General features: G+C 47.3%; 1 long non-coding RNA gene across 2 annotated transcripts in view; it reads right to left on the reverse strand.

The window, feature by feature from the left end:
- Nucleotides 1-11477, reverse strand: part of LOC134340511 (uncharacterized) — a 61028-nt gene extending 49551 nt beyond the window's left edge. Inside the window, exon 1 of one of the 2 annotated variants that reach the window (XR_010016568.1) lies at nt 11391-11477. This is a non-coding gene — a long non-coding RNA (uncharacterized LOC134340511). Of the gene's footprint in view, nt 1-11327 lie in introns of both variants that reach the window. The other variant, XR_010016569.1, reaches the window with a different exon arrangement.
- Nucleotides 11478-12285: the final 808 nt, after the last annotated feature.

Below are 12285 nucleotides of genomic sequence, written 5' to 3' on the forward strand. Positions count from 1 at the left end.
TTGCCTTCCTCACCACCAACTCACCACAATCTGCAAGTTAGCCTTTAGGGAATCCTGCACAAGGACTTCCAAGTCTTTTTGCACCTCAGTTTTTTGTATTTTCTCTCTATTTGGAAAATAGCCAACCGTTTCATTTCTTCTACCAAATTGCATAACTATACATATCCCAACACTGTATTCCATCTGCCATTTCTTTGCCTGTTCTCTGAATCTGTCTAAATCCTCCTGTTGCCTCTCTACTTCTTCAAAACTACTTGCCCCTTCACTTATCTTCATATCATTTGCAAACTTTTCGACAAAGCCATCAATTCCATCAGCCAAGTCATTGCTATATAACGTAAAGAGAATCGGTCCTAACACAGACCACTGTGGAACGCCACAAGTCACTGGCCAGCAGCCAACCAGAAAAGGTTCCCTTTATTCCCACTCTTTGCCCCCGGCCAATTAGCCACTGCTTTATCCATACTAGAATCTTTCCTGTAATACCACAAGCTCGTAGGTTGTTAAGCAGCCTCGTGTGTGGCACCTTGTCAAAGGCCTTCTGAAAATCCAAGGACACAACATCAACCGATTCTCCTTTGTCTATCCTGCTTGTTATTTCCTCAATGAATTCCAACAGATTTGTCAGGCAATATTTTCCCTTGAGGAAACCATGCTGACTGCTGCCTATTTTATCATGTGCCTCCAAGTACCCTGAGACCTCATCCTTAATAATCAACTCCAACATCTTCCCAACCACTGAGGTCAGACTAGCTGGCCTATAGTTTCCTTTCTTCTGCCTCTCTCCCTTCTTGAAGAGTGGAGTGACATTTGCAATTTTCCATTCTTCCTGAACCATTCCAGAAGCTAGTGATCCTAGAAAGATCATTAATAATGCCTCCACGATCTCTTCAGCCACCTCTTTCAGTACTCTGGGGTGTACACCATCTGGTTCAGGTGATTTATCTACCTTCAGACCTTTCAGTTTCCCAAGCACTTTTTCTCCAGTTATGGTAACTCTTCATGACCTCTAACACCTGGAATTTCCACTATACTGCTAGTGTCTTCCACCATGAACACTGGTGCAAAAACGTAAAGTTCGCCTACCATTTCCTCGTGCCCCATTACGACCTCTCCAGTGTTGTTTTCCAACAGTCCGATATCCACTCTCACCTCTCTTTTACACTTTACGTATCTGAAGAAACTATTGGTATCCTCTTTAATATTATTGGCTAGCTTACTTTCATATTCCATATTTACCTTCTTAATGACTTTGTTAGTTACCTTTTGTTGGTTTTTAAAAGCTTCCCAATCCTCTAACTTCACACTCTTTTTTTTGTTGTATTATATGTCCCTTGCTTTGGGAATACTTCTTCCTCTTTGGGATGTATATATCCTGTGCCTTCCGAATTGCTTCCAGAAATTCCAGCCATTGCTGCTCTGCCGTCATCCCGCCAGTGTTCTTTTCCAATTAATTCTGGCCAATTCCTCTGTCATGCCTCTGTAATTCCCTTTACTCTACTGTAATACTGATACATTTGACTTGTGCTTCTCCTTCTCAAATTTCTTGGTGAATTCAATCATATTATTCTCCGTAACTTCTGCCACCTCCAACGGGATCCCACCAATAAGCACATCTTTCCCTCCCCCGCCCCGCTTTCCGCAGGGATCGCTTCCTACGCGATTCCCTTGTCCATTCATCCCCCCCATCCCTCCCCACTGATCTCCCTCTTTGCACTTATCCTTGTAAGCGGAACAAGTGCTACACATGCCCTTACACTTCCTCCCTTACCACCATTCAGGGCCCCAGACAGTCCTTCCAGGTGAGGTGACACTTCACCTGTGAGTCGGCTGGGGTGATATACTGCGTCCGGTGCTCCCGGTGCGGCTTTCTATATATTGGCGAGACCCGACGCAGACTGGGAGACCACTTTGCTGAATACCTACGCTCTGTCCGCCAGAGAAACAGGATCTCCCAGTGGCCACACATTTTAATTCCACATCCCATTCCCATTCTGACATGTCTATCCACGGCCTCCTCTACTGTAAAGATGAAGCCACGCTCAGTTTGGAGGAACAACACCTTATATTCCGTCTGGGTAGCCTCCAACCTGATGGCATGAACATTGACTTCTCTAACTTCCGCTAATGCCCCACCTCCCCCTCGTACCCCATCCGTTATTTATTTATATACACACATTCTTTCTCTCACTCTCCTTTTTCTCCCTCTGTCCCTCTGACTATACCCCTTGCCCATCCTCTAGGTTGTATTTCCCCCCTCTCCCTTTTCCTTCTCCCTGGGCCTCCTGTCCCATGATCCTCTCATACTCCTTTTGCCAATCACCTGTCCAGTTCTTGGCTCCATCCCTCCCCCTCCTGTCTTCTCCTATCATTTTGGATCTCCCCCTCCCCCTCCCACTTTCAAATCTCTTACTAGCTCTTTCTTCAGTTAGTCCTGACGAAGGGTCTCAGCCTGAAACGTCAACTGTACCTCTTCCTAGAGATGCTGCCTGGCCTGCTGCGTTCACCAGCAACTTTGATATGTGTTGCTTCAATCATATTATGATCATTTTCTCCTAAGGGTTCTTTTACCATAAGCTCTCTAATCAATTCTGATTCATTGCACAACACCCAACCCAGAATAGCTGATCCCCTAGTGGGCTCAACCATGAGCTGCTCTAAAAAGTCATCTCATAGGCACTCTAGAAATACCCCCTCCCGGAATTCAGAACCAACCTGATATTCCCAATTTACCTGCATTTTGGAGTCCCCCAAAAGTGATTTAATTTCCCTTTCAGCAATAGAGCTATGCTGCCCCGTCTGCCTTCCTGTCTGTCCTTTCGATACAACGTGTGTCCTGGGACACTTAACTCCCAGCTGTAATCTTCTTTCAGCCATGATTCAGTGATGCCACATCATACCTGCCAGTCTGCAACTGTACTGCAATTCATCTACTTTACTCCAAATGCTGCATACATTCAAATACAACACCTTCAGTCCTGCATTCACCCTTTTTGATTTTGTCTGCCTTTTACGTTGCAACTCATCCTGTCGACTGCAATTTTGTGCTATCAGCACCTTCTCCTCACTACACATTGTACCTCATGTCCAGCACTATTATCTGCCTTTCCTACGATACTTCTTGCATTGAAATACAAACGTATATGGAGCTCTGGACACTATTGGCACTATGCTCAGCCCTTTGATCCCTATCTTTGTCTGAAGTCTTACCAACATCTGTCGACATAGCCTCTCCACTAAATGTTCTGGCACTCTGGTTCCCATCCCAATGCAACTCTAGTTTAAACCTACCATGCAGCATTAACAAACATTCCTGCTAGGATATTAGTCCCCTTCCAGTTCAGGGGCAAACCGTCCCTTCTGTCCAGGTCCCACCTTCCTTGGAAAAGAGCCCAATGATACAATAATCTTATGCCCTCCCTCCCACACCAACTCCTTAGCCATTTATTAAACTGTATAATCTTCCTAGTTCTAGCCTGTCTAGCCTGTGGCACGGGTAGCAATCCAGAGATCACAACTCTGGAGGTCCTGCCCTTTAACTTAGCACCTAACTTACCTAACCTCCTATGGAGAACCTCATCCCTCATCCTCCCCATGCCGTTGGTACTTACATTGACCACGACCTCTGGCTGTTCACCCTCCCACTTTAGAATACTGAGAACTTGATCTGAGATATCCCAGGCCCTGGCACCCTGGTCCCTTCCTCTCCGGATTGGCCACTGGTCAAAGGTCTATTTGACCATAAATCTAACCAAATGTGCACGTACTAATCTCCTGGCCTTTTCAGCTGCAACTTCTTTTCCCATGGGTTGTAATTAACATCTCTGAATTATATGGGTGGTTCCAATGGATCACTCTGCAGACATGCTTCATTTCTCTTCATCGTCCCTCTGGTCTTACAAATGTTATCGTTACAGAAATGTCTCCTCTGAACTCTTTGCTGTTGAGGATTGTCCATCCTCCATTGCACTGGAAAGACAAAATCTCCATCCAAATGTTACTCTGCACTCAGTTTGTCCTTCTGTTTGGAGCATGTCTCTCTCCAGTCTTGTGTCCATTTTCTCCCTTTGCTGGTTTGATTTGCAGACTCGGTGACCAGCTGTGCATCAAATGGCATGGCACGTGTAGACTCACCTCTTAAAGGTGCACTCACCTTCATTAATAGTACAGAGAGATGCTGACTGGAGTGAAGTGAAGCCCAGAAACTGTCATACTTTTACTGAGATGGAAGCAGTGAGAGACAAGGAGAAAAGGAGAACTGGAGGCCAACTCAGCTGCAGAGAGTTGCAAACTTAGTCATCTTCATCATGGGCACTAGCCTCTGTAGTATCCAGGAAATCTTCAAGGAGCAATGCCTCAAAAAGGTGGCATCCATCATTAAGGACCCCCACCACCCAGGTTATGCCTTGTTCTCATTGCTACCATCAGGAAGGAGGTACAGAAGCCTGAAGACACACAGTCAATGATTCAGGAACAACTTCTTCCCCTCTGCCATCCAATTTCTGAATGGCATTGAACGCATGAACCCTACCTCACTACTTTATTTCTACTTTTGTACTACTTATTTAATTTAATTATTATATATGTATTTACTGAGTAACATCCTGGGAAAGGTTTCACTTCTAATGTAATGGTTTCTCTGTAGCAGCAGTGTTTGGGTTATGACTAGAGATAAGGGGGCTTTGGAATGTGTGCTGTCCAATGAGGGGAGTGTTTTCTCTCGTGTGCGCCCGAGAGCGAAGGGATTCCCGGGCGGAAGGTGGAGAGAGAAGATGCCAGAATGGAGAGGTCGTAGACTGCAGGACGGCACGGACTTGGAATGGAGCTGGGAGTCAACGACGTCCGGGGGAAATCAATGGAGAACGAACGGACAGGAAAATCATGAGCTCCAACGTGCACATTACATTGTTTCATTAAAATAGGCCTTTTCTTTTTGTTTTCTTTATTAACCCTCTAGTCAAATTAAGAACTATAAAGCTCAATCATTTAATTGCAAATAGTGTACTATTTTTTATCTCATGGTACTGATTTCTAACAGGGGTAAACATCATGCAGCATCCACACAAACAAGATTTCACAAGTTTGGCAGGGCTGGAGTCTGTCTTCTCCTAGACTAACTCCTCTGGCCGAACCTGAAGGTTACAATTCTGGGGATATCGTTCCGGGGTTGATTTTGTTGGATTGCTGTGCGATTGTCCTGAGCATTGAACCAGTGGGTTGTGTGTTTAAGTCTGTGCTGGTATGGATGCTGCCGGGGTGGAGCAGTGGGGTGCCTCCACAGGGGTTACCGGTAAATAATGTGTGCGTGTTGAGTGGGGTAGATATTCATACTCCGAACGAATTGTTAATTCGACTTTTGAGTTCTGTTAAAGTTGTTGGCAAAGCCACGATTGCAGGGCGGAGGTTTGATAAAATGGTGGGCGCAGACCTTGTTCTACTGCAGACTAGTGCTGATGTAACGGTGGTGGAGTGGACCAAATTACAAGTCGAGTTTCCCGTAACTGGGGGCAGAGATTTCAAAGGCAGGGTCTATTGTTTTTGTGGAGTGAGGGGAAGGAGTGGTTGAATTTGGAATGTCTAATGATTCCTTGTTCCCCAAGGAAGAGTGAGAATTCTGAGTTAGTATCCGCCCTTACCTCTCTGGCAAATAAATGGAAAAATGTCCAGGCCCGAAGGCCCAGCTATAGTAGGCTCTGCCTATTCTCTGGAATAACGCCCACCCCGAAACGAAAGGAGGAGTATGAGACTTGGGCGAAGCAGACCTCTCAGTTGTTAGATGAGTGGCAGTGCTCCGACGATGTAAAGCGACAGAGATTGGTTGAGAGTTTGAGTGGGCAGGCTGTTTACGTTGTGAGAGCCGTGAAGTTCCACCACCCTCTAGCCAAGGTGGCCGCTTACATGGGAGCACTGGAAAATGCATTTGGCACAACGGGAAGCCCAATGGAGCTCATGGCGGGGTTTCAGAACATGCGTCAGGAGAAGAGGGAGAAGCTTTCTGCCTACATCTTTCGGCTAGAGAGGCAGCTAAATTGTTTGCGGCACAGAGGGGCCATTCAGGCGGCTGAGATGGATCAGTTAAGAATGGACCAGATAACCAAGGGTGTCCAGTCACAGGACCTGATCGCTTAGGTCCTCCGACTGTCTCTAAAGACGCATCCCCCTCCTTCGTTTGTTGAGCTGATCAGAGAAGTACGAGAGGAGGAGAATATGTCGGAGGTGCGGAAGGCCTCCGTCAGCAGGGTACAGTCCTTGGTAGTGGGCTGCTTCAGTGAAGTGACCACGGATAGCCTGCCCCGGGGAGTAGTAGAGGAGGTTGTGGCAGAGTTGAGAACTGAGATGTCCCGGTTTTTATCAGTGGGTGTGACCTCCCCTCATATGATGGAGCTGATAGGGAGGCGAATCCTCTAGGAGACGGACTATGTGGAGGGCTGCTGGCAGTCGGTGTCAAACGAGAAGGGGAGCGGCCGGTATTGTCTGTTATAACACTGGTGAAGAGGGACACTTCAGGCGGGAGTGTGAACAAAGGGAACCCTTCGGAGAGTGAGTCCCTCGGGTACCTAAGCAGAGAGAGTCCTGAAGACCATAAGACCATAAGACAAAGGAGCAGAGTCAGCCATTCGGCCCATCAAGTCTGCTCCGCCATTTTATCATGAGCTGATCCATTCTCCCATTTAGTCCCACTCCCCCGCCTTCTCCCCATAACCTTTGATGCCCTGGCTACTCAGATACCTATCAATCTCTGCCTTAAATACACCCAATGACTTGGCCTCCACTGCCGCCCGTGACAACAAATTCCATAGATTCACCACCCTCTGGCTAAAATATTTCTTCGCATCTCTGTTCTGAATGGGCGCCCTTCAATCCTTAAGTCATGCCCTCTCGTACTAGACTCCCCCATCATGGGAAACAACTTTGCCACATCCACTCAGTCCATGCCAGTTAGGAATGTCGTTAGGAAAACTTAAAAGAGACCTAGTGAAGGGATGGCCTGGCATATCGTAGGGGGGCACATTCTTGGCAATATATCAAGGAAAACCCTAAAGCAAAGAACCATATTCCTGACGGCTTAGTGGGGCCAAGCTCCAGTGTATCGCTACAGATAGAGGGTATCTATGCTGGAGCCATACTCGACACAGGGTCGCAGGTCACATTGCTGTACCATTCATTTTACAACCAGTATTTGACGCATTTACCATTGACACCATTCTGCGCACTGGAGATCTGGGGTCTTAGTGCGGGTGATTATCCGTATGATAGTTATTTGTCCATGAAGCTGGAGTTTTCAGAGGCCAATGTGGGAAGGGCTGAAGCCCTTGATACATTAGCGCTAGTTTGTCCGAACCCTGTTGAGAAGGGCAGCATTTCAATTTTTGTGGGGACCAACACTCCTACTGAGAGGAGGCTCATAGGAGCTTGCGAGGAGAAAGCTGGAGAGAGCTTCCTGAGAACATTGTCCATTCACCCGGTGTTTCGAGCTGCTTTTGAGGAAGTGCGTGGCTGCACTGGGTCAGATAAGGAGTTTAGACAAGGGACTGTGTTGTTCACCCAGTCCAAACCAATTGTGTTGCGGCCTGTGGAGGTAGCGAGAGTAATGGGAGACCCCAAATTTTCTGGAATGCCTGAGGGTGAGGCCCTCTTGGTGGATGCTCTGGAAGACCAGGAGGGGGAGTCGGGAATGCCTGCTGGGGTACTGGTGAGGCCCGAATTGCAGAAGCCCTCGGTTGTACAGGCGAGCAGGATGGCAGTGATTGTCACGAAGAGGGAGGTCACCTTCAAGCGGGGGATGCCCCTCGTGCATCTTTTCCCGGTGACGGTAATGTCAAGTGTACCTGTGGGACAAGCCAGGGAGAAACTATTGGAAAAAGGGGGAAAGTTGACCGCTGAGTCATTCAACTTCGGGGACTCCCCGGTTCCTGTGGGTTGGAAGAGGAGGTTGATAGAGAAGATATTGAAGCTGGAAGGTATCTTTTCCACTGATGAGCTTGATGTGGGTTATTCCAAGAGCACCCGTCACACTATCCAGGTGACCGAGGACACCCTGTTTAGAGAGAGGTCGCGGAGACTAGTCCCTACAGAGTTGGAAGACATTTGGCAGCAATTTGTTTAAGTTGAAGGAAGCTGGCATCATCACCAAGTTCCGAAGCCCGTATGCGTCCCCAATAGTAGTGGCCCGAAAGAAGAATGGGACGTACCGATGTGAGTGGACTATAGGACTGTGAACAGGCACACCATCACTGACCAGTGTACTGTCCCAAGGATTGAAGACATGCTGTCCTGTCTGAGTAGTTCAGTGTGCAAGACTTGAGGAGTGAATATTACCAGATCCCCATGAGTGAGGCCAAGAAATAGAAAACGGCATTTATATGTCTTCTGGGATTCTTCCGGTTTGAAAGGATGCCCCAGGGGATATCTGGATCCCCTGTAACCTTCTAGCAGGTCATGGAGAAGACGGTGGAGGATATGAACTTGCTTGAGGTATTGGTGTATCTGGATGACCTCATAGTATTTGGCTCCACCTTGGAAGAACATGAAGCGAGGCTACTGAAGGTGCTGGGGCACCTGAAAGCTGAAGGGTTAAAACTTTCCCTGGACAAGTGCCAGTTCTGCAAGACGTCTGTTAGCTACGTTGGGCACATAGCCTCATGTTTGGAGCAGCTACTGATCCGTCTAAGATAGAGGCGGTGACCACCTGGCCAAGGCCCCAGACTGTGAGCACTTTGCGCTTGTTCCTCAGGTTCTGTGGTTACTATCGGAGGTTCGTGAGGGTCTATGCGAAAGTGAATCAGCCATTGAATCAGCTTCTGTGCGGTTACCCTCCCTTGGGGAAGAGAGGGAGGAGGACAAAAGGAGAGGAGGGTAAAGAGTATCTTAGCCCTTCGGAACCTTTTGGACAGAGGTGAGATGCGAAATGTGAGGAGGCCTTTCAGTCACTGAAGGAGCTGCTGACCCAGGCGCCTGTGCTGGGTTTTGCGGACCCCCCCATTGCCGTACTGCACACGGATGCCAACTGAGAGGGCTTTGGGGGTGTCCTGTATCAGGATCAGGGCTCCGGGTTGAGGTCCGTTGCGTTTGTCAGCTGGAGTTTGTCGCCGTCTGAGAAAAACTATCCCATGCACAAGTTGGAGTTTCTGGCGTTGAAATGGGCTGTGGTGGATAAGCTGAGTGACTCCCTCTACAGTGTCAAGTTTGAGGTGAGGACGGACAACAATCCCCTAACTTATATCCTGACCTCGGCAAAATTGGATGCCACATGCCATCGATGGTTGGCGGCGTTGTCTGCCTATGATTTCAGCCTGAGAAGTAGAAACATTGATGCTGATGCGTTGTCCCGACATGCACATGAGGGACTAGACAGGGACGAGGAGTGGGAGGGCATTCCTGCCCCTGGAGTGAAATCCAGGTGCCAGTTTGCCATCACGGTGAGGGCCAGGGAAATCGATGGAGAACGAACGGACGGGAAAATCGTGAGCTCCAACTTGCATATTAGACTGTTTCATTAAAATGGGCCCTTTTTGTTTTTGTTCTTTACTAACCCTATAGTCAAATAAGAATTATAAACCTCAATCCTTTAACTGCATATGGTGTTATTTCGTGGTACTGATTTGTACAGGGGAAAACATCACGCAGCATCCACACAAACAAGATTGCACAAGTTTGGCTGGGCTGGAATCTGTCTTCCCCTAGACTAACGCCGCTGGCCGACCTGAGGGTTACAATTGTAATTCATGTTTTTTTCTATTATCATCTATTGCATTGTACTGCTGCTGCAAAGACAACAAATTTCATGACATATGCTGGTGATAATAAACCTAATTCTGATTCTGACCTGAATTCTTTCATTTCTCCCTCATTGGAATGTACAGACAACCAGAGAAGACAATCCAAGGAGGATGCTGGACACCAGTGCTCACAATCCCGAGAAGTAAGCTTCAACGAACTCAGTGAGGGAGTGTGCATCTGAGGCAGAAAGAACAAGTCGTAGCATCACAGAAAGATACAGCACAGTGCCAGTTTCTTCAGCCCAACAAGGACATATTGATCCAGTCACATTAATCCTATCATAACTCAAGTTATTTTATATGATAGAGCCCTATTCAAAATTTTCAAGATGTAGTCTCATGAGAAGCCTCTCTGACTGGTGAAAGGTGACTCTACTCTTGGCCAGTAAGGGAGAGTAATGAATACTCACCAGATTGACGTCTGAGATTGGGGGATTTCCACATGGCAAGAGATTAAGTAGACTGGAGAGCAGAAGAATAAGAGTTGACCTCATTGAAAATGATTTTGTTAACTTGCCCCATGTGAGCTAACTCAGGCATGGTGTGGCTTTCAGTAGCTGTCATGGAGAGAGTCACCATACTCCAGTGATCAGCCACCCCCATGTGTCACGTCTGCTCCTAGAGCAAGGCACTGTCTGGATGAGCTGGAGTGGCGGAGCCTGGAGGAAAGGACATGAAAGGACATGAAAGGACAGGTCACTGAGGTGCTGTGACCATCTCAGACACTGGGAGTCTCATGACAGGGTGTAATGGAGGCCCTCACTTCTGCCACTGAGCTCCATATCGTACCTGATGTGCAAGTGATGATACAAACATGGACACCTATAGGTTGCTGCATTACAGCAGAATCATACCGCACAGAAAAGGCCCTTCAGCCCATCACACCCATACTGACCATAGAGTTTTATACTACCTGTATTTCCCAGTACTTGCTCCATGCCTTGGAGAATCAAGTGCTCATTCAGCTTCATAAATGTTATGAGAGTCTCCACCTCCTCAGGCAGTGCATCCGTCTCACTGGGCTCGGAAGCAAACTTAGCTCATTAGCCGGCTCTGCTGACAGCCCTGTGCCTCAGCAGTGAGAAGGCCACCTTTCATAAGCAATACACGTCTGGCACCAGTATTATTTGGGATTCAACCAAACAGAAACATCGTGATGCTCCGATTAAAAAAGCTTCGATTTGAGTGAGTGCTGTGTAAATACTGCCCATTCACAATTATTGATCGGCAAGTAATAACAGATTGTACACCTCATAAAATTATAAAGACAGAATATTTACTAATTTCAGCTTTATCAAACAGTTGTTAAGAGAAAGAAAAATAGAAAACAACTAAAAGTGCCCATTACAGTTAAACAAGTCTAAATGTGCACACAATGTTGGAGCTCGTTTCTTCCAATCGGATATTTGGGACGTACCTCCTACTCACGCGCTGGGACCACAGTCTGCCTGAAAACACCCACCACCTTTCCGAACTCCCTTCGAAAGGCATCCCAAGAGAGTGGGCTCCTTCTCAGGAATATTGCCCTTCCCCCTTCGAGCTATTCACCTGCACAATGCATCTTGTGGAATGGGACTCTCCTTCCCATGGCATTCTGTGGCACCTTCTCACCTGTCCTCTCCGCAGCTCGCACCAAAAAGACCCCAAGCCAGGCTACTGCCCTTCACAAATCTCTCGCCGCACTGCTCTCTCTAGAACTTTCTTCCGATTCCACAATCCTGATTGGTTGACAAAACATTCCCAAGTTAAACAGCAGGACATCTTATCTCTAGCCAAAACCAAAACATTCTACCAGCAGGACACACTGTTTTTGCAGGAACTGCTAAAATGAACTATCTACAGCATTGCAGTAGCAATCTTAGCCAGGGTATTACACTCTCCCCACTCCAAAAATAGTCATGTCCTCATGACTTTGGAACTTATTAAACCATTACTAATAACACAGTATTCAAATGAATTTCGTGATTTTAGGACTCCCAATCCATTTGTAAATGGAAGTAGCATATCTCCCCATGGGAATGGACATAACACACTGTTTCCCAGGTGCATCCTCTGCCAGCCCTGACTCTCTGAGATCCCCTTATCTCATCTTCAGCTTCAACCACTCCTTGTGACCCCTCCTGTCTACTAGAGGGTGCCTCCCCTTGTCTATCACTTGTGTCGTCCGACGGCTCAGATCCCCCTACTCCATGACTGAACATAACTTCCTTCAGCTTAAGCAGGTGCTGCTGAACATCTTCAACCTCCGCTGGTGCTAACTGGTGAGGCCTCTCTCAGAAAGGGGCGTGTTCGGTCCCTCTAATAGTGTGGCAAGTACTTTTGGAGCAACCAATATCAGACTCGTCAGTAGAAAAAGCAGCTTTGTGTTCCAACATCTTCTCTCCTATTTCCCCAGGAAATCTAGACACTACCATCACAGGAAGAAGAGGGGCGATTGGCACCACACGTGTGAGGGTAACCTCTATTCCTGAGGTGTTCCTGACAATCACTGTCATCCTGTTTGCGT

Source organism: Mobula hypostoma, chromosome X1 (genome assembly GCF_963921235.1).
Source record: "Mobula hypostoma chromosome X1, sMobHyp1.1, whole genome shotgun sequence".
Lineage (NCBI taxonomy): Eukaryota > Metazoa > Chordata > Chondrichthyes > Myliobatiformes > Myliobatidae > Mobula > Mobula hypostoma.